We start from the raw sequence: 23,324 nt of genomic DNA, 5'->3' as shown, positions 1-23,324 counted from the left end.
AATCAAAATCTGTATGCTGTCCATTTGACTTGTTAAATCTTTTTTAAGTTACAGAGAATCAAAATACCCCAGGAAATTACTGATTGTCCTTTCTCTATGAAAGAGGATGTGGTGTAACCTACTTCTGTCACCTGCTGAACAAGGATGGATATGTGGGTATGTGGTGTGGGGGGTGGTGGTGAAAAGCTGGAAATATATTGCAACAAGGCTCAACCCAGTATTAAGTCAAAGGAGCCGTAATGAACTTTGGTGGAAACCCAGAAATGGTTGCTTAAAGACTAACCTTCAATTGTAATGTCACCAAAGCACCACTGCAAAAGGTCTGGCCTTGCTGTTTTTGGAAGCATGAGCATTTCTCTGGAAAAACTCTGCTCTCAACTCTTTGCTCCAACTGAGCATCTCTGACTATCTGACTATCTCTGAATTTGTCCCAAAGAAGAGAAGCAAGTGAGCCATGTGGTGTCCACCAGGGGTAAGCATGGCCTTTCCAAACTAGACACTGACTCACTGGGCCTGAGGACGAGGCAGGACGCAGGGTAGTCATCTGTTCTATCATGCTGCCTTTCTGTCCAGTGGATGAAAACCTCTCCTGCTTTATACAGCTGGCCGAAAAGTTTTATTCCATACCTACCTTTGGGCAACTCATTCCTTGGGGTAGTATCCTCAGCTTCCTGGAAGGTCTTCTCACTTTTGAAATGAGTCCCTCATATTGTGTCTTCCTTCAGTGCAACTGGCTATGGTTTTCTAACAATATGAGACATCTGGGACTGATGTTGTCCCCCTCTCACTTCTGACCATTGCCTAGAGCAAGGGCAAGATGGCTTCTCATGCCACATAACCCCTACCTTACATTCCTGACTCAAAGAATTCTCCTGTCAATTTGTATCTCAGAGAACAAGCTCTTATATTATTTTAAATTGAAGAATAATTGGTTTAAAAGTTGTATTGGTTTCTGCAGTACAACAATGTGAATCAGCTATACGTATACACATATCCCCTCCCTCTTGAGCTTCCCTCCCCTCCCCCACTCCTCTAGGTCACCACAGAGCACAGAACTGAGCTCCCTGTGCTATACAGCAAGATTCTCACTAGCCATCTATTTTACAGATGATCGTGTGTATATGTTAATTCTACTCTCCCAGTTTGTCCCACCCTCTCCTTTCCTCACTGTGTCCATAGGTTTGTTCCCTAAGTCTGTGTCTCTATTCTTGCCTAGCAAATACGTTCATCTGTACCATTTTTTGAGATTCCATATATTTTTAATTAATTAATTAAAATTTTCTCAGTCATGGCCAACTCTTTGTGACCCCATGGGCTATAGCCCACCAGACTCTTCTGTCCATGGGATTTTCCAGGCAAGGATATTGGAGTGGGTTGCCATTTCCTTCTTCAGGGGATCTTCCTGACTTAGGGATTGAACCCACGTCTCCTGAGGCTCCTGCATTGCAGGTAGATTCTTTACCACTAGCGCCACCTGGGAAGACCTTAATATATGATATTAGCAAGCTCTTGTTAAGATGATGTGTGTATGTGTTAGTAGCTCAGTCATGTCTGACTGTTTGTGACCGCACAGACTGTAACTCGCCACCCTCCTCTGTCCATGGAATTCTCCAGGCAAGAATACTGGAGTGGGTTGCCATTCCTTTCTCCATGTTAAGATGATATTTCCTCTTTTTTCAAATATCTTCCTCAGGTCATTATCTGGGTAAGAGAACTAACTAATTCATTTTGTGAGACTTTCAGGAAACAAGAAACAGCATGAAGAGTAAGGAGGTTAAAAGAAAAAATTTTTGAATTAATCAATTTTCTACTGTGGATCACATGGACCCTCAGAGTTAAACTTCAGGATGGTTCTTCAAGGTAGGCTTGGCTGTGGCCGGTTTTGTATTTGAGGAAATGGAGCCTCAGTTCCACTGTGAGTAGAAAAGCTGCAGTTCAGTGTCTTACTGATTCTAAGGCTGAACACTCAAGGAGGACAGGGGCCCAGGGATAGGGAACAGTCCCTACCCCAAGGTTAGATCCTGTCTCTGCCTCTTTCTACATTTTCCATTTGTTGGTTCCCTGGAAGCCATGGGAATCTAGCTCCATGTATAATTCACAAAACACAGCCAGGGCCCAATTGGTTGGGGATGGGCAGAGTGATCTAGGCTATAGTCGTGCTTTGTCCAGGAGCTACAATGGCCAGGAACATGGCTTATTGACTGTAGTAAGACGTCCTCAAGCTCTCTCATCAGAACATCCATACTTCTATTTTCTCCCTGAACCTCCCTAAATGTTTCCAGTGTTACTCCCAGTCTACAGATAGAGAAACCCATATTCTTGGTCTTCAAAATCATTGTGGAAGGTGACTGCTGCCGTGAAATTAAAATATGCTTGCTTCTTGGGAGAAAAGCTATGACAAATCTTGACAGTGTATTAAAAAGCAGAAACATTGCTTTGATGACAAAGGTCCATCTAGTCAAAACTATGGCTTTTCCAGTAGTCATGTGCAGATGTGGGAACTGGACCATAAAGAACGTTGAGTGCTGAAGTATGATGCTTTCAAACTGGAGTGTTGAAGAAGACTTTTGAGAGTCCCTTGAACTGCAAGGAGATCAAACCAGTCAATCCTAAAGGAAATCATCTCTGCATAGTCATTGGAAGGACTGATACTGAAGCTGAAGCTCCAATACCTTGGTCACCTGATGTGAAGAGCCAACTCATTGGAAAAGACCCTGGTACTGGAAAAGACCCTGGTACTAGAAAAGATTGAAGGCAGAAGGAAAAGGTAATGACAGAAGATGAGATCATGGGATGACATCTTTTGATTCAATGGGCATGAGTGTGAGCAATCTCTGGGAGATGGTGAAGGACAGGGAAGCCTGGTGTGCTACAGTCCATGGGGTCGCAAAGAGTCAGAAATGACTTAGTGCCTGAACTAAATTTGAACTGATGTCCTGAGAGCAATGAAGGAGTGCAAAGTCACAGTCTTTGACCTCCTGGCTTTTGGAGTACACTTGGGTCTCCCCTTTCTCCTCTTTTGGGTAGAGGCGAAGCAGCTCATCTCTCCTCTCCTGGATAGTCCTGGAGAATGGCCCTGGTAGGGATGCTGGCCTTTATTTATTTATTTTTTTGATGCTGGCCTTTGTAGTGTGCTTGCCACTCACGGGAAATGCTGGAACACAGGGCAGGGAGGCAAGGAAGAGTACACTTTACCTTGATCCCACACGGGAGTGACCATGCCAGTCCCAGGCCTGAAGATGACCACACTGCCAGACCTGGCTCTTTGTAAGACTGAGGATGTGGGTGTGCATGGGAGAGGTGGAGGGTGAGTTCAGGGACCAACCTGGAGCTCCTGTTGCTCTTATGCCACCTTCATCATGGGACTTAACTCTCTGAGTTATGACTTTCTAAGCCCCTGTCTCCCCATTGGACTATGAGCTTCTCCAAAACAGGGTTTGCATCTTCTCATTTCCATCCCAAGCAGGCAGCACAGTTTGTTAGCACATAGTAGCTGCTCAATAAACACATCATGGATAAGTGGAAGGAGAAGCATGGCTGCCTCTTGCGCATCTCCTTCCTGACTGCTGAGGTCACAAACTGCTCTATCCCACAGGTTGTCAGGATCCCTACTCCTCCTGCTCACACACCTCTCCCCTCTTCTCCCTCTGACCTACCCCCCAGAGGGCTGACCCCATGGAGTGAAGGTGAGCAACCTGATGGACAGAACCATAGGGGTGCACACTGTGAGTCAGCTTGGGGGGTGGGGAGAGGATGGTTTGAATTATATTTTTCCAGAGTTTGAAGGGGGACTGTGTATGACACACAGCAGCTGTTTCCACTTAAAATTGATTAGCAAGTATCACTACAAATGAACTCAGAATTTAAAACAAAGCTCCATGGAAACGAATCATTCTTAAATGGATTGAAGGAAAGAAGTTTCTCCAGCTGAAGACCAGTCAGGAAGATTTCTTTTAACCCTGCCTTCCCTCTACCGGGCAGCCCTTCTAGTGGCTTTGGTCCCCCACATCACAGAGATAAAGCAAATCTCAATTCTTTCTGGCTAGCTGCTTGTCACGAATTTTAACTGGTCTTAAGCAAGTTCCCTGGCACTGTCTGCGAAGCCGCACACAAAATGTTGCCTGAGACAGATGCAGCCAGGCTAGCTCGCTCCACTTGGGGGCAAGAGTCACACTCTTGGAGATGAACCCCAGAGCAGCCCTAAGGATTCTATCACAACACTCGACAGTGATTTGACAGTGAGTAGCTGATAGGCTGATGGGAAGCCCCATTTCCAATAGCCCTTCAGCACCTGGGAAAGAAAGTGAAAGTGAAAGTCGCTCATTTGTGTCCGACTTTTTGTGACCCCATGGACTATACAGTCCGTGGAATTCTCTGGGCCAGAATACTGGAGTGGGTAGCCTTTCCCTTCTCCAGGGGTTCTTCCCAACCCAGGGATCTAACCCAGGTCTCCTGCATTGCAGGCAGATTCTTTACCAGCTGAGCCACAAGGGAAGCCCTCAACACCTGAGAAGTTAAACATAAAATACTGTTTGGTTTTTGAAATGCTCTTATTAGAGAATTAAAAAGTGGAATTCACAGAAACAAATAACCTCAAGGGGTGATACTCAAGGAAATTTCAGAGAGTCCTGTGGTTATTAATAGCCATACCATAGGCAGTCTTTGTAGAAAGCCTGACAGAGGAGGCAAATCAAATAAAGAAAATAAATTTTTTGAGAATAAATTAAATTTAATACACCGTCAGCTGTAGGGCCCCAGCAAAGACAAGTTATAGTACATCTTCTGGTCATCTGACTAATGGAAGTCACATTTTATTCCCAGTATACTGGGTACATATTACTGAGCTCTGATCACTCTAAAATTATATTTTCGCAAAGAGATAGTTGGCGCACCTTGACAGGGCTGATGGGTGGCGAGAGCCTCTAGCAGCAACACACTCCATCTGGGGAGATTCCATTCCGCTCAGCGCTATAAAGCATTCTTGGCATTTCAAGAGTTGATGTACTGCTGTGTGGTATGAGAAAACAAAACCTGGTGGTTGGCTCTGTCCTCCACTGCTTAGCGAGCAGAGTAAGTACGTGATCAGCCCTGAGGGACATCCATGTAGCCCCAAGGAGAAGTGAAGGATGCCACTTACTCCCTTTCCTACCTGGTTTTGTTTAAAACCATGTGTGAGGATTGTGACTCAGGAACCATAAGCTAATAAAGACCTAAGGTGTTGTTTGCCCTTTGGTCAAGGAGACTTAGTAACACTTATTGTCTGTACCAGTTTTAGGCTTTTATATCATCTTCTTTAATTGGAAGAATTCCCACCTGGGCAGAGCTAAAATAAAGCCAGTGTTTAAAGCTTCCCTTGGGGTAATGCTAAAGTGCCTATTAACTGCGTGCCTATAGAGTGAATGTGATGCCATGGCCGTGTGCTGCGGAAGGTCCTGGAGAAGATACAGAACCTGGGAACGCGGTGGAGAGAACAGGACTCCAATGGCAGCCAGGAAGGACCTTTGGCTGATGAAAGAAGTCAGGAGAGGACTTCCCTGGTGGTCCAGTGGATAAGAATCTGCCTGCCAATGCAGAGGGCATGGGTCTGATCACTGGTATGTGAAGATTCCACATGTCGAGGTGCAACTAAGCTCACGAGTCACAACTCCTGAGGTGAACAAAAGAAGCCACTGCAATGAGAAGCTTCCTCACCGCAAGAAAGTATAGCCCCCACTGGTGGCAACTAGAGAAAGCCTATGAGCAGCAAGGAAGACCCAGCACAGCCAAAAATAAATAAATAATAGATATATACAAACAAGCCAGGAGGCAGCGAGGGAAGATGGTGACACCTAAGTTCCCTTGCCCAAAGCTACAACCAGAAGGTTCGGTGCTAGGTATCTGAGTGTCTGAGTAGACACTTTGCTGAGGCACCCAGCACGGAGGGACGCTGGGGCTGGGAAGCCAGAGAATTTGACACTAGAGATGAGGAGGAAATGACCTGTTGTTGAAACTGCACAGGCAAAAAAAATTCCCCCATCTTTAAATATTGAAAACCACTTGCCACTCACAAGACCACAAATTCAGCTACATGGGGCAAGCTGCCAGCTTTGTTTTCTCCATCGAGCCACCCAATGTTTGTGATGTGCCATGACTACAAGTCAAGGAGCCTGCTGGTCAGTAGTGATATAACCATAATTATGACATAGTTCTTTCCCCCAGACTCACTCCTATTTGAGGGAGACAGAAAGGAAACAGGCAACTTTCTGTGCTCAGTGCTCTGAGAGGGGCTAGATGGGGATCTTTGGGAGCATACAGGATTGGAAGTTATTGCCAAACTCCTGTCCAGGCAAGAGAATCTCTCCTCCATTCCCAGAAGAGCTGGCATGCAACAGAGTTTCAGGCAGACAGTACTCTGTTCAGTGATATGCTTTGGGCATTTAAGATGGCACTGATGTTGACACCATAATACTAATTAATGAGACATTTAGTAGACTCCCTATCAGGTCTGTAAGTACTAAATACTGCACTCTTGACTTTTGATAGCACTCTGAGCACCTGACATGGATGGACAGGGGGAAAATCAGCCCTGTGGGGCATCAGCTGGATGTAATGACACACCAAGGAATGAGTAGATAATAATGTATTGACAATATTATCAATGTTTTAGGTTGCATTATGTGACATGTGAGACCTCAGTTCTCCAACCAGGGATTGAACCACTCACCCCCTCACTGGGACTGCAGAGTCCTAACCACTGGACCACCAGGGAAATCCAACAATATTAACAACAAATTCATATTGAGCCCTTAAAGCAATTAAGTGTTTTTGCACCTAATTCTCCCAATGACCCTCCCATGAAAGAAGTGATTTTTATTTCCATTTCAGAGAAGAGCAAACCCAGGCTCAGAGAGGGCAAGTAGCTTGTGCAGGCACAGTATCACACAGATACTAAGTGGTGGGTGTAGGAATCAATCTTAGTTCTATCCTCAGGTTGTTATGTGGACTAAATATGGGCAAAGTGCTAGGAATGAGGCCCTAAACATGTCCAGCATTCCAGTGAGGTTAACCACTGTTACCAACATGGATAAATCTCACTGGCAGGTCTCTTCCAAGAGAAAAACAAATGACCTCCTCTCAAATAGCCAACCTCATGCAGACTCCTCAGTGATTAAAAGCACTGTTTCCTGCCCCTAAAGGAGAAAGGAGGCAGGAGTTTGCCCACCGGCTCTGTCCAGCCAGGGCCAAGGAGGGGAAACTCCCACCTCATTTGTCCCTCCCTTTTCTCTCAGGCTGGATGTCTCAGTGTTACTGAGATAAGACGGCTTCCTTCAGGCAAAATCCTCCCAATTCCTAATGTATATTGGAATGCATTTTAAAAGTTACTGTATGTCCCACAAACAGAGTGTACCTTCTTTATCCCCCCCGCATTCTGTTGTATGAGGTACCTAGAATAGTCAAATTTATACAGTCAGAAAGGATATTGGTAGATGCCAGAGGCCAGCGGAGGGAGAAGGGGGTACTTAGTGTTTAATGGGGACAGAGTTCAGCTTGGGAAGGTGAAAAATTCAGGAGATTGATGACAGTGAGAGTTACTCAACAATATGAATGTACTTACTGCCACTGAACCATATAGTTAAATATTGGTTAAAATAGTATGCTTTGTATTATGTGACTTTTACCACAATTAAAACAAACATTAGAAAAAATCCTTGTGACTCCCACACTAACAGGAGAGTGAGAGGTGTTTGCTTGTGCAGGGAGACGTAAAGGGGAGGGTGAGTGGGATGGTGAGGGAAAAAGATGAGATTTAATGAACCACACTTCCCAGCAGTGTTTTCCAAGACAGGTCCTCTGGGTACTGGAGAAAGCAGACACATATTTTCTTTATTTTAAAGAAAGCAATGTCTACAAACTTCATTATTTCTAGAGATTTGATATGTTCTGTGTTTCATTTCTTCCTTCTCTCCCCATCCTACTCTCTTCATAGGTTTTTGCCACCCAATGGGATTTCTAGAAGATTGTTACAGCCACTAGTGGGGCTATGTTGACATGTGGTCATCTTTTTATTTTTAGTTTTTATTAGATAATCTACTTTCAGAAACTATATCTGAGGTTGTTTTACCAATTGACTAGAAAATGCTGCTAAATGTGTTTCACCCTTCTTTCAACAAGTCAAGACTGGGATTATTTCAAAGGGAAGATAAGACATAAAATTGTATTGAGAAGAAGCTGTCATTACTGCAGTCTTTAAGAGAGATAAGCAGCATTTTTACATTATTTCTTTGAAGAACTCAAAGTAATATTCAATTAGCCCTGTGAAGTAAAGATGAGACAAATGTTACTGGGTGCATTTTTCTCCTGAAGAAATAACATGGAGAGGAAAAGTGATACGCTTGTTCAGAATGCACAGTGTAATCAAACAGAACTTGAAACTACATACAGACCTCACAATTAGTCAGTAAATGTAATAATTAACCACCAGACACATGCATTGGACCAAAGAAACCAAAACAACCTATCGGTCACAAATGGCTGCCCTTTATGGGGCATGAACCTGGACTTGCCGGAGTTCCCACTTCTCCCTACCGTGGGATGGAGTCTCTTTTGTCATTCCTGATCTTCACTTAGACTGTGATGTCCATTTCTTTTGCCTGCGTGAGAATCAGGCATAAGCAGTAGACAACAGGTGACAGGACTGACCCCACTGATAAATATGATAGGGTAGCAAAGGGACAAGGAAGGATTATCAGCTTGTTTCAGACTGAGAAAATAGAAATGCAAAATATAACAAGGCATTCACCCATCGTTCCTCCAGGCTTCCACTCTCTCTGCTACCCCTCTGCCCTGATAATCTTGCAGATGTTTCCTGAAGATTTTAAATTTCAGTTGCAACAGAAATCTTTAGTGGTGTGTCATGCTCACCACTTAGCTTTCCCCCTTAGTACATCTATCTTTTAGGGATTTGTGACTTGCGACAGACTGCAAATGTCAGATGGGGGAAAAGACAAATGATAATAATATGCTGGGAGTTGCAGCCTCTTTGCAATTCACAGAAGCTGTTTCCAGAAAAACATTGCCTTCTAATTAAACAAACCCCTCCTTTTTTTTTTTTTTCCTTCTGACAGATGAAAACAGAAGATCTTATCCCGTCAGATGGAGAGCAGCCACTGCCCTGGGAGATGGCTTCTTTTTCTAAGGGAATTGACTTCTTGGGAACAGCAGTAAAAAACTCTGACCTTCAGACCACTTGACAAACATTAGTCTATCTACACCCTGAGGGTAGGTATCGTTCATCAGCACCACTGCTTCAAGGTCTTAGCTGTGGCATGCCCTACAAACACGAGTTGTCTATCACTGGAGGCAGCCCGCCCGCCCCCCGCCAAGTTCTCTGGCCCCTGAAAGGCCACTTTGGAGCAGCTGGGGTGATAGTTCTTACCACTCTCTGAAGTTCTTTGACTTGTTTACTTGCTCATAATCTGTCTCTCTTTACAGCACTGTGAGTTCCCAAAGGGAAGGCTCCTTGTTCATCTTATTCACTATGGTATCAGTGCCTGGGACTGGCCTGGTGTGTAGTAGTTGTTAAACAAACATTGCTTGGATGGATTTACTGCTTATTTTCTATAAGCTACGAGTTCAATGATGACAAGCTACTGTTTAGAAGAAGAGGATGTGTCTGTATTTGAGGTATTGAAGAATTGTAGCGCTTCCAAAACACACATACATGTTCTATAATAGCCCCTAGTACCAATGGACGTGGCCTTATTTGGAAATAGGGTCTTTGCAGATATGATCAAGTTAAAATGATCAAGGTGAGCCATAAATCCAGTGACTGATGTCTCTATAAGAAGTGGGGGATTTGTACCTAGAGACACAAATGCACAGAGAAGATGATGAGAAGATGGAGGCAGAGATTGGAGTTAGGCATCTACAAATCGAGGAATGCCAAAGATTGCCTGACAGCAACCACTAGAAGCTAGGAGAGGGGAGGAAGGATTCTTTCCAGGAACTTTTGGAGGGAGCATTGCCTTGATGAAGCACTGATTTCAAACATCTGGCCTTCAGAACTGTGAGGGAATACATTTCTGTTGTTTTAAGCCGCCCAGTTTGCGGTGCTTTGTTACAACAACCCTGGGAAACCAATACATGAAGGTTATTACAGATCAACAAGAGACCCCTCAGGGAGTGAGACAGGAAGCGCTCCTCATGCTTGCTGGGAAGCTCAGTTTACTTATGGCCTCCACTGCGGAGCAAGATAGTCTCATAGCAGCTTTGTCAGAGTGGTAAGAGACATGGATGGGAAGACAGGGAAGGGTATGGAATTTACTGAGGCTTTCCCTTTGTGCCAAGGAGCCCTCTGACCTGGGTGGGTCTGTCTGCTCTTCTGATATGGCCCCCTGAAATCCTTCATGTTTTGGGAGGCATTTCTCCTGGGGTTAGCTTCACTTGGCATGTTCATTGTCATGGATACCACTAGTTACCTATTGACTGGCTGACCTCCATTTTGGAGCTTCAAGTGCTCACTTTGTGTGGTCTATATGCTCTGTTTCCAGTGAGACTAAGGGATCTGCTATGGACACTGCCATTGGTGTATCAGTTAGTAAAAAAAAATTAAAAAAAATTTTAATTGGAGCATAATTACTTCAAAATGTTGTGTTAGTTTCTGCTGTACAACAATGTGAGTCAGCTATATGCATGCATATATCCTCTCCTCTGGAGCCTCCCTCACACCTGTGTTGACACACAGTTATGCTCTAGGACATTTCCCTTCACACTAATCATAATCATCGAGGCCCAGAGAGTCAGCCGAAATAGTACATCCATTGCTCAGAAGTACATTCCTTCTTATAACTAAGGAATGTTTAAAACATCCAGTAATTTTGGAATGCCAAGGTCCTTGATTCTGATTTTTAGCTCCTTAGGAAGACTCTGGAGCAGTGATTCCTAGACTTGTTTCCGTGACAGACCGTTTGAGCCTCTGAGGATGTTATGGAATCTCTCCAGGTGGACATGTTACATACATCTGGATGATGCTTTGGGTCTGGACCCTGAGTTAACAATCCCTCCTCTTTTCCAGGTGGACCATCTTCTTCATCCCAGCTTGTCACAGGGGGAAGCTTCTTGGCTTCTCCACTGACTTTTCAGAAGAGGAGTCCTGGCCTCTTGCTTTCTGGAAGACAGTGGAGGAGGCCTGACCTCTTGGTTGATCTAGTCTGACTTTTTCCTTTATTTACGTAATTCACCAGCATGATGGTTACTAAAATGTGTCAACTTGACCGGGCTACGGGGAGCCCAGAAATTTGGTCAAACATTATTCTGGGTGTATCTGTAAGAGTGTTTCTGGGTGAGATTAACATGGGAATCAGCAAACTGAGCAGAGCAGATTGCCTTCCCCATGTGTAAATATGTGTCTATATCTCCTGCTGATTCTCTTTCTCTGGAGAATCCTGACTAATATAACCAGGGAAAGAGGAGCCAGGCACCGTGCCTCATTTCGCCTATGAACTCTTCTTCCTCAGTGGATCTAGGTCTTATGTGTGTATGTGTGTGTATACAAACTAGAAATTCCAAGGCTTACTTTTAGGGTATTAATTAGTGCGAATTAGGATGCCTACAGATTAAAAAAAAGAAGGTTTCCAGACCAGAGTGCCTGGTATGGGCTTCACACAATTGTAATCATAAAAGATGCTTATGTTTGCTTCGTTGTCAGCATATGGCTCCACTTATCATACATATGTGCCTGAGGAAACTAATATTTTTAAAAAGGATTCTTGAACCTGGCTTACGTTAGTCTTCAGTTTGGCAGCCTAAGAAAATGGTTAGCTAATCTTCCGGTTATTTAATTGGCCCTTTATACTTGATCCCAATGTATCCATTTTTCTTTGCATTATACTTGTGTGAGAACGGTCTGTTCTTGGTGGTGGAGGTAACTGGTTAGGTTGGAAGGCACTTCCTTTGCTGTTATCACCACCACTCTCCTTTCCTAGGATTAAAACTTCTGCTCCCCTGGGAAAGGGCAGAAACAGGGCCAGGGGTGCAATAGCAGCCTTCCTTGAATGAGACCTACTGAAGGAGAGGGAGCACCGTGGGGTCATTGTAATAATGGTCCAGGTGAGCCTGGTCTAGGTCAGCCTCTCCATTCCCACAGCCTCTCTGGGTCCTGAAAGCTCTAACCACACAGGAGGGTGGGAAAGTGCTCTGCAGTCAGACCAATCTGGGCTCTAACTACGGTCAGGGCCCTCCCTTGTACTAGTGTGTGACCCTGCTTGGTGAGTTCCCCCATTTCTGGAAGCAATACCTGTGTCTAGGGGGGCTGAGTGAGGACAGCGTGCATGTAAAGAAAGACCCTCAAGCATTGCTGACACAGTGTGGATGCTTAGTATTGTAGTTGCTTCTCTGTTAATCTGCATTAATGCTCTCATGGCAGTCTCTTAAATGCTGCTTCTCCCACCTTGCACACGGCTGTCAGCTTAATCTTCTTAACGTCATCAAAAATCTTCTATGGAAAATATGCAAAAATTCCCCAAAGCCTAGGACCTGATTGGTCAGATTTAGACCTGATTGGTCAGATTATGGACAACCTGCTCTTTTCCTCTTTATGTGTTTCTGTCTCTTCTCACTGACCAGGAAAAAAAAAAAAAGCTATTCTTCCACGGTGGTGAGAGCAGTTCTGAGCCTGCTGTTCATTGGCCCTGGTTGAATTTGTCCTCATTGGCCATGTCACCATGTCACTTCACCTCCTACCCCAGCTTCTTCTCAGCTATAAACTACAGTGCAAAGATTGAATGGGAAAATGCATGTCAGATACCCAGCACAGGGCTTAAGCAATGAATGCTTTGAACCCCAGGAAGTGCCTGAAATACTGCCTTTGCTAAGAGTTTGTTAACAGATCTGCAGAACATAGTCAATCACGTGTCTCATTCCTCTCCCTCCATAACCCCAAATCTCGTCTTTGGCCTTGATTCAGATGAAGCTTAGTGTCAGACTGGGTTCTGCTCTGGCTGGGTCAGCCAGGCAGTCCCTCTGGCACTCCTGGGTCTCTGATCGCCGACTACCAAGACCAGGGCCCTGCTTTATATGCCACACATGCAAATCAAGGTCAAAAGCTTGCCTTCCTGTGCTAAGAGCAAGGGGGCTGTGGGCTGGAGTAACTGAGCAACACAGGCACACCTGGAAGGCCTGGGCCAGTTCCACAGGACGAGACCGCCCCTTGTGCTCTGCGCTGTGTTTAAATCTCTGAAAGCCCATGGCTTGTGCCAATCAGGACTATCAGCAGCGGCATCAAAAGGAGACAATAATAAGCGTTTATGGTTCCTTGTCAGTAACTGTTGACAGTGAATCCTGCAGACCTGATCTCTGTCTTCAGGATGAGTGTAGGGCAAACACAGAGGATGTGTCAGCGGCAACTCATGCAGCTTCCAGAATGTAGAGACGTACCCTCAGTCAGTCCTGAGACATCACAGTGTCCTGGCTTAATGTCCTGCTTCTGAAGGGAAGAATCTGCTCTCTTAAGGCTGAGGCTCTTGATATTGGTTTGCTCTCCTGTCACGCAACTGTTCTGCAAGTACTTCATGTGTTTGCTTGCATGTGAATACTCATAGGAAATTCAACAAAAATTGTTCATGATAATGAAAAGGAAAAATATACAAACCTTGGATGTGCAGTGAGAGGAGATTTTGACTGTCTTTGGATGCAATTATTGGAGAAATGAATACTTTGAAGGAGGAGGGACGGATTAGAAGAAATTTCTCTGTGTGTCTAGTTCTCTCTGTTGGCCATCCTGGATATCTCTTTTCCCCAGGAATCTGTATAGTGTTAGGGTTTCACTTCACAGGGAGTTTCTAGTTCTATAGGTGCTTCTGAAGTGACTTAGTGTTAACACCTGAATGGGGACAAGTTGTATGGCAGGTAAACAGGCTTCTTCTGGAGGAAGGGAAAAAAAAGATCTTCTCTCCAGACAGTTTTGGAGAAAATCATTCAACTGAGTTGTAGCATGAATACAGTGTATGTGTGCTCAGTTGTGTCTGACTCTTTAGGAGGTTGTTTGTTGTTGTTTAGTTGCTAAGTTGAAGCTCAACTCTTTTGAGGACCCCGTGGACTGTGACCCACCAGGCTTCTCTGTCCATGGAATTTTCCAGGCAAGACTACTAGAGTGGATTGCCATGCTCTCCTCCAGGGGATGTTCCTGACCCAGGGATCGAACGCAAGTCTCTTGTGTCTCCTGCATTGGCAGGTGTATTCTTTACCACTGTGTCACCTGGGAAGCCCATGGGTACTTAACTGAGCTAGATGACCCTACTGTGTTTTTGTTTTTGTTTTTAATAAGATTTGTTTTTCAGGAAACTTGCCAGTTCCCTGGAAGTCCAGTGGTTAAGACTCTGTGCTTCCATTGTACAGGACGCATGTTCTATCCCTGGTCAGGGAACTAAGATCCCGCAAGCTATGCAGTTGGGCAAAAAACAAACAAAAAGATATTTCTTCCCTGAAATGACTTGTGTTTCTCTCCTCTAGCTTTCTGCCCCACCCTCATTATCAGGTGATGACCTCACCATGTATTCTATTGAAAATAAGAGGAGCCATCAGCTGTAACAGATGGAACCACCTTCCCTTCCCATCAACAAACTCCCACCACCTGGCCTGCCCTCTCTTCCTCTGCTCCTTTCTTCTGAGTGTTTGTCCTGTTTCCTCAGAGGCCAGTCCCTCCTCCTGGGATCAGGATTCCATCCTCTGATATCTTTTCAGGGAATGGATTTTTTATTCACTCTTCGGCACTGCTGTCTCCCTCCCTCCTGGATCATTTCCATCAGCTACAGACAAACGTGATGTGGTGTCTTCCATATTTAACTTCCCTCCACATTTTGCCCCATTTCTTTGCTTCCTTTTAGAGCTCACATACCTGGAAGAGTTTGTTTCTGCTCACTGTATCACTTTCTTATCTTTATTCACTCCTCATCTACCTCCACCTAGTTTTTGCTCCTGTCACTCTGTTGAGTTTGCTGTAGTCAAGGTCAACCAGTGACCTCTGTGGTGCCAACTCCAGAGTACCCTTCTCTGTGCCCCTCAGCCCCCAGCACAGTGACCACCCTTCTCCACACTCTGCTGCCTGAGCTCTCAGGGCCCTCTACCCTCTTGTCTCCTCTTTTATTCATGGATCTCTCCCTTGTAGCCTTCTCTGCAGACTCCCATCTTCTACTTAAAAACTGGTATTCTTAGAGGGTCTGTCCTGGGCCCTCCTATATTCCCCTAAACACCATCTATCTAAGTGATCTCATCTACAGCTTTAAATAGTGTCTAGAGGTTGTTGTTTGGAGAAGGCAATGGCAACCCACTCCAGTACTCTTGCCTGGAAAATCCCATGGGCGGAGGAGCCTGGTGGGCTGCAGTCCATGGGGTTGCTAAGAGTCAGACACAACTGAGCGACTTCACTTTCACTTTTCACTTCCATGCATTGGAGAAGGAAATGGCAACCCACTCCAGTGTTCTTGCCTGGAGAATCCCAGGGACGGGGGAGCCTGGTGGGCTGCCGTCTATGGGGTCGCACAGAGTCAGACACGACTGAAGTGACTTAGCAGCAGCAGCAGCAGCAGAGGTTGTTGGTTAGTTTCTGACTCTTTGCGACCCCATGGACCGGAGCCGACCAAGCTCCTCTGTTCACAAGATTCTCTAGGCAAGAATACAGGAGTGGGTTGCCATTTCTTTCTCCAGGGGATCTTTCCAACCCAGGATTCGAATCTGTGTCTCCTGCACCTCCTGCATTGGCAGGCGGATTCTTTATCACTGAGCCAGCCACCTGGGAATCTGGCCTGGTGCTTAGTAGGCACTAAGTAAATATTTGTAGAATCAATAACGTGCTATTTGTTTGTGTACTTAGATCAACAGTCACACATGTCCCTCTCTCAGTGGTTCATTTTCTCTTGCCTTGTGCTCATAGTTCTTACAAATGGTGTTAGGGGCCACTCATCTGTCTTGCAGTGAAATAAAGTAATTTTTTTCATCAGCAGTAATGATCCCCTTGAATCTGTCAGTAGACACACACTCAGAAATAAGTCTTTTAAGGATAATTTTAGTTGAAAAAGCTCAGAAAGGGCCCTTGTGAGTATTCTGAGAGTACAGTGGAGAGCTGGAAACATATTTCTCCAGAATTTCAACTAGAACTCTCACTCACAGAGGCTCCTTCAGACAGGAAAGAAAGAGGAAGGAAGTTTAAAGTCTCCAAAATTTGCAAATGATAAATCCAAGTGAGAGTGAAACTTCCTCTCTTAAAAAATCACTACCTCCCACAATGAGAGAAAAAAAAATCTATAAAAGTAGACTTGTGCGGGTGAGGGTAGAGTGGGGTGAATGAACACTAAAGGAACTTGCCTATTAAATATGGGGAACAAAGAAGAAAACCAACTTAGACACTGGATTAGACAGTCCGAAAAGTTCCTGAGTACAACACCATATGGAACAGCTATGAATTTTAATTCAAGAGGAGACATAGCTTTTGTCTGTTTAACTTGTTCCAGCTCCTCTTATTATTACTAGTACATTGATTCCATTTCTTGAGCCCTGAGGTTTTTCTTGTTTCCTATCATTTGAACTTAGAAGTATTTTCCTTTGTTGCCCCTCTCCCCCACCTTCAGCTTTCTTAGTTCTTTCACAAACATCCTCCATCTATGGTCACCTACTGGAGATAGAGAAATAGCCTCTAACATCTTTCTGTTCAATGTACTTGAGGGTAATACTCTGAATGTAACACAGGATTATTAGGACATTCTGACCTCAAAATTTTGGTGGGCTGGCGCACTGTTCCAGAATGTGGTAGTAACTGGATTTTCCAAACTATCTAGGGGAAAAATCAAGGGCATGTAGTAACTTTTATGAGTAGCAGTGCCAATTCTTCCAAATTCGTTCTAAACTCCTTGAACATTAACTAGTCCAATCCCAAACGTTCAGGTTCCACTAAAAGTTGCAAACCTAGATGAGCTATTTTTACTAAGAAAAGAAAGGTTCTGCAAGGCCCCTCTCTTCCTGATTGCAATGTGTGTCAGCAGGGGAAGTTTTTCTACACAGACATTTCTGCTCCATGTACAAGTACTATCCATTTTCCCTGTCTATGTGGGTTTTAATCAGTATTAGATAGATATCTGGGTTTCCTCAGTGGATCAGCAGTGAAGAATCTGCCTGCAATGCAGGAGATGTGGGTTCAATCCCTGGGTCAGGAAGATCCCCTGGAGGAGGGCATAGCAACCCACTGCAGTGTTCTTGCCTGGAGAATCCCACTGACAGAGGAGTCTGGCAGGCTACAGTCCATGGGGCTGCAAAGAGTCAGACATGACTAAAGCAACTGAGCACGCATGCAGATAGATATCTATAAATCAGAGTCTGAGCTGTCTTTAAAAAAGCAAACTATTACATGTGTTATTGTAATGGTGGACATATGTCCTTTTATATTTGTAAAAACCCATAAAATGTACAACATAAAGAGTGGACCCCAATGTAAACTATGGACTTTGGTTAATAATAAGCTATCAATATTGGTTCATCAGTTGGAAGAAACATACCAGATGAATGCAAAATATTAATAATAACAGGGGAAACTACATGCAGAGAGAGATGGTGTGTATGGGGACTCTATACTCTCTGCGCAGACCTAAAACAGCTCCAAAAAGTAAAGTCCAGTAATTAAAAATATATAAAAGTAGTTGCAGTTCCTCTGGTTTCCAGATCTTTGATGGTTTTAAGGATTATTTCACAGAACAGTTCTGAATAGCCTGAAAACACAGTAACAGTGATCCACAAAGAAGTAGGTGAACTCTGCCATCTTGAATGGGGTGCAGACAACTGGAGTCTAGATGTCCTGATCATGTCCCACAAAGTCCTCTTCCTCCACCTCCCTGACTCAAAATCCTACACAGTGCTCACAGCCCAGCTCCCTGTGATCCTCTTTACCAGAACTTCTTGTTTTCCACCTGTAAGTAATTTTGTCACTGTTGCTGGAACTTCCCCAGCTTCTGCAGCTTGTACACAGGGCTCTTCCTGTTTCTGTCACCAGTTAGCTTGAGTTGTTGGAGGAATCTTGGTTGTTCCCTCTGATGAGCTTGCTTCACACCCCATCACCCTACTTGTCATGGACCTGAAGGATTGTTAGAATGGTACCTGGATTTTCTCTCTTTGGAGTTGCTGTTCTTGCCTGTCTGGAAGCATGCATGCTCTATGTTGTTTAGTATTCTGCACAGTTGACTTTCTTTTTGAGGAGTCATTTCAGCAAAGCATTTATATTTATTTATTTTTAAACTTTTTATTTTGTATTGGGGTACAGCTGATTAACAATGCTGTGATAGTTTCAGGTGGACAGCAAAGGGACTCAGCCATGCATGTACATGTATCCATCCTCCCCCAAAATGCCCTCCCATCCAGGCTACTACATAACATTGAGCAGGGTTCCCTGTGATATACAGTAGGTCCTTGTTGGTTATCCATTTTAAATATAGCAGTGTGTACATGTCGATCCCAAACTCCCTAACCATCCCTTCCCCCTATCCTCCTCCTGCCCATGCAGTTCATTCTCTAAGTCTGAGTCTCTTTCTGTTTTGTAAGTTCATGTGTATCATTTCTTTTTAGACATCCCTCCATAGAAGGGATGGCATACAATATTTCTCCTTCTCTGTCTGACTTACTTCACTCAGTATGACAAGCTCTGGGTCTATCCATGTTAATAACTTTCAAGAGTCCAACCATTTAAGAACAGGGAGCTGTTCTAAGCCTCAGTACAGCCATGACCCAGACAACACATTGCTCCATATAAACCCTAACGCATAAGGGGTGTTTCCTATTTATGACAACCTTTTACAGATCTGGTAATTTATTGTGCCTTGAAGATTGTGTGTGTATATGCATGTGTGCTTGCAGTGCAAGTGGCAGTATGGGAGTTGATGGGAGAGTAAAGAAAAAAATGTGAGAAGCTGAGACCAGGGTCAGAGCAGGGCACTCAGTAGAGCTATGAGGAACAAGATGGCCGAAACGAAAAATGAGGAAATTTAGACCCTGTAAAGGAAACGCCCCCTTGTGTAGATGGCAAGGAGTCTCTATTGACATGAGATTTAAAATCACTGATTAGCAAAACAATTTTGATTTCCCATCCAGTCCTTGGGAGGAGGGTGGTTAAGACAGGAGAAGCAGGGCACGCCTGTGTGCACCACCCTCTGCTCCCAGTGACCAGGGGGCTGATCCTCTTGCCTGGAGGGGTCGTGGGCTGATGGAGACATGCTCACTTGCCTCCTGGCCCAGGGAGAACCCTTCTGTTCATCTCCCAGCCTCTGGCAGCTCCCCGTCAGGATGCTCAGGTCCCTTATCCATGGGGACTGCGGGGGCCTCGTTGGTGGGGCCTGCACCCAGGTCCCCTGGGTAGGGTTCCCTTTCCCCTTGCTTTTTTCAGTGCCTATACACCCCAGACTTGGCTCTGTGAGTTTTTTCTTCCTAATGCAGGAGAGAAGGTAATTAGGAGGAAATCCTGGGAAAGAACTTTCAAATACTTTTTAAAAAATGCTGGAGGCGCAGTTCATGGAAAAGTGGAATTTGCCTGGGCTATGACCCACCATGCCAGGCTTTGAGTCCCGGGAGTGGAGAAAACAGATGACGATGTGAGGACCTGTGTGCAACCTGATGAACTGGCCAGAGTCGCTGGTGAGACCAAGGCGAGCAGAGGGCGGCCCAGCTGCATTGTAAACCACTATGGACTTTAGGGCAGGTGAAGAAAAGGATAAAGCATTATTGTTGCGACATTTTGACTATTGTCAAGATGTTTGTGAATGAATTGAGTTCAGTCATTTTATTTTAAATTCAGTGTCAAGTCGGGGTGGGGAGTGGACTTAATTAGCTTTAAATCTCATGTTCAACACTGGGGACAGGTGCGTCATTAGAAATGGAAAGGGACAGTCTCTAGACAGTCTTTGTCCATTTCTGAGGACTGTACCCAACAGTCAACTAATCAGACCTGAACTGCAGAATAAACAGTGTCTGGACATACCTCTTTTTCATTTATTTTCATTTAAAAGTAGACAGTTAAGTGGTTTGGATATTATTTTGAGAGTGTCTCTTGAAGCACAAATGTATTATTAATAGCTAATACTTTAGGATACGGTTAGTTACATTTTCTTGGATGTCAAGCACATGCTGTTTCCTGAAGATCATAAAAGATCTTCCTTCTATTCCTAGCAGGAGTGACATATTCCATTGTCTTGTTTCCACAATGCTTAAATATGTTATAGCAAATGTCAATAGCAAACTAACTATCCCTTTGAATGTTTAAAATGTGACTTTTAATTAAGCGTATTAACCTGATGAATCATCATTTGAGCAGCAACTAAAATAAGATTATAGTCATTTTCAACTTCTGGATGCCCACAGAATGTGAAAAGCACTTTATGAGGCTTGCATTAATGCATATTTCACTATAATATAATTTTATATTAGATATTCCACTTATGCATGGAGCCAGAATAGTTTCTGCTCTGTGGCGATGCTGATTTAAATGAGTAAACCACAAGGAATCAAGAAAGCTTAACTCTTTGTGCATCTCAGCACGGTTGTGCTTGCAAAAGAATTCTCTGTGAGCAGATTTCACCTTTAGTTAATGGAGAGAGGACAGCATTTATGTTTCAGGTGGAGGGCGTTAGAAAGGACAAATGCAATAATTTCTTCTATGCTATGCTGTGTGTGTGCTCAGTTGTTCAGTCGTGTCCGACTCTGTGACTCCATGGATTGTAGCCTGCCAGGCTCCTCTGCCCATGGGATTTCCCAGGCAAGAATATCGGAGTGGGTTGCCATTTCCTGCTCTAAACACTTCTTCTGCACAACATTAACTGATTAGGGATAATCCTGAGCAAAGCCTGAGCACTTTCCCTTTCCCCATCATAGACATCTGATCAGTTTGTCTGCACTGAGCAGTCAGTAAGGCCGAGCTGCACACAAGAGGGGTGTGAGGGGCTGGTGGGCTGACTTGACCACATGGATGAGAAGAACATGTGCAACAGAAATGCATAAAGAAACCCTGAGAACTAGATGGATGGCCCTCGGCAGGACTGTCATAAAGCATCCTGCACAATATTACTAATAGACTTTTTACAATTTTTATAGCTTCCCGAGTTATTTTTGAGTCAGTGTTAGCATTCAATTATTTCCTGTTGAATAGAGAACAAAACAGGCCTAAAGACTGAAAGGAAAAGCTGCTGAGGGGAGTGATCACTCCAGATGGAAGTTTTCTGGCAGATTGTGATTTGTGACTCAGAATGAGCCCAGATCACGGTGCCATATGGATGCAGCAGAGCCTCATGCACTGGCTCAGTTGCTCAGCAGACTTCTGAATTCCTACTATGTGCCAGTTATTAGCCGGGCATTGGGGAACAAGATGAGTAAGCAGTGATAGTATCTGCCACCAAGGAATCTATTCACTCATTCATCAACATTTACTGAGCATTAATGATACGCTTCAAACACTGGGGGATTTGAATATGTAAACACAGAGTAAATTACCATATGGTATTATGACAAAGTCAGTTATAAAAATAGGGGAAAATGCTTCACAAGCATAGAGGTAGAGAGAGAGAGACTATATCTGGTGTAGTCATAGGAATTTTCCCCGAAAAGGTGACATTCAGCCTGAATTTTGAAGTTGGGTTAGGGGATTGAGGAGTGGTGATGGTGGGGTGGGAGGAGGGCAAGGCCCTCTCCTTTCCTAGTGAAGGAATAGTATGAATCAAGTCATGGTGTTAAGGACTCATGCTTGGGAGGAAAGTTAAGAAAATAAGAAATTGATTGTGGATAAAGTTTGTGGCTTCATAGGGAGGAAATAGAACTAGAGAAATAACCTCTGCAGGATCTCAAATGTCATGTTGGCGCTTTCGCTTTATTCCATGTACTGGGAAGGGCAAATCCCAGCGCTCCCTATTTCTGCTCTCATGGCAGATATCCCCAGTCTGTCATGAATGGTGCTCTTTCCTGCTGAGTCCAGGCCAACCCCATGGAATCCTTCTCTACACAGGGCTTTAGGAAGCCGCCTCCACCTTACTGGATTGGAACACAGGAAAAGTATATTCACTATCTTTGCTGTAGGCAAAGAAGCTATCTAAGGTTTCTGAATATAGAAATAACAGCATCAGACTTGACTGTTGGAAAGCCTATTTCACTAGGGCACTAGAGAAAGGATTGGAGTGTTCAATCTAAGCCATTGGTTCTCAACCCTGGTTGTACACTGAAATACTTGAGTGCTTGTTAAAAATATCTTATACCTAGGACGCACCCTAAACCAATGGACCCAAATGATTTCACATGTACCTAGGGGTTGAGATCCACTTGTCTGGGTATTAGTTGAGAATGTTATTAAACATAAGAGGTTTCGTCTTCCTTCAAGACATTTGTGGAGAGGGGAGAAGATGGTTTGGGGAAGATGGGAAAGTATTTGCCAATGTTTGGCATTTATTCAAATAGTATAACTATTAATAATAATGGCTCTGCTTTCTTGACAGCCTTCTGTGTATTTACATGTTTGCTAACTTATATGCAAATATATAATTTCATTTGATCCCCACATTAATCCTTTAAATAGGTATTTATTATCCCCAATTTACAGCTGAAGTAACACATCTTAGAGACCTTAAGTAACTTGCTTATGATCACAGGGTAATCTGATGACAAGAGTTATATTCTTTTTACTCTTTCATTTTACTTTCAGGACTTTAATGTAAATCACATGTAAAACACAGGAAATTTATTAGAAGAAATAAGACCAGTGGGGAGTGTGTTGCTACTCTTAGGTATGACAAGTTCACTTTTGAGAACTAAAACCTGGGCCTCTTGCTTTAGCAAGTAGTCTGGTCTCACCGTGTGGCCCAGAAAATGGGTGGTATTTTTAAAAAATGTATTGAAGTATAGCTGATTTATGCTGCACAGCAAAGTAATTCAGTTATATATGTGTGTGTGTACATACACACTCTTTCTATATTCTTTTCTATTATGGTTTATCACAGGATACTGAATATAGTTTCCTATGCTATCCAGTAAGACCTTGTTGTTTATCCACAGATTGCTAATCGCAAACTCCCAATTCATCCTTCCTGCACCCACCTCCCTCTTGGCAACCACAGTCTGTTCTCTACGACTGTGAGTCTGTTTCATAGATAAGGTCATTTGTGCCATATTTTAGATTCCGCATATAAGTGATATGATATGGGTTTTGTCTTCTTCTGTCTGACTTCCTTCACTTAGTATGTTAACTTCTAAATCTGCCCAACCTTTAGATCTGCAAATGGCATTAAGGAAATGGGTGATTTTTACATCTACTGTGGTCTGTTTATGGAGGACTAATG

General features: G+C 43.9%; 1 protein-coding gene and 1 long non-coding RNA gene across 2 annotated transcripts in view; one reads left to right on the top strand and one right to left on the bottom strand.

Annotated features, from left to right (window-relative positions):
• The window catches only part of SLC9A9 (solute carrier family 9 member A9), a 639,391-nt gene that overhangs the window by 54,817 nt on the left and 561,250 nt on the right, over positions 1–23,324 (bottom strand). The gene's annotated exons all lie outside the window — the stretch shown is intronic.
• Positions 3,542–9,768, top strand: LOC139034788 (uncharacterized). Its single transcript, XR_011487340.1, has 3 exons — positions 3,542–3,686; positions 9,105–9,258; positions 9,472–9,768. It is a non-coding gene; the product is annotated as an uncharacterized lncRNA (long non-coding RNA).

This window comes from Odocoileus virginianus, chromosome 4 (genome assembly GCF_023699985.2).
Source record: "Odocoileus virginianus isolate 20LAN1187 ecotype Illinois chromosome 4, Ovbor_1.2, whole genome shotgun sequence".
NCBI classification, from domain to species: domain Eukaryota; kingdom Metazoa; phylum Chordata; class Mammalia; order Artiodactyla; family Cervidae; genus Odocoileus; species Odocoileus virginianus.
Note: the sequence above shows the minus strand (reverse complement) of the source record. Positions and strands in the feature narration are given on the sequence as shown.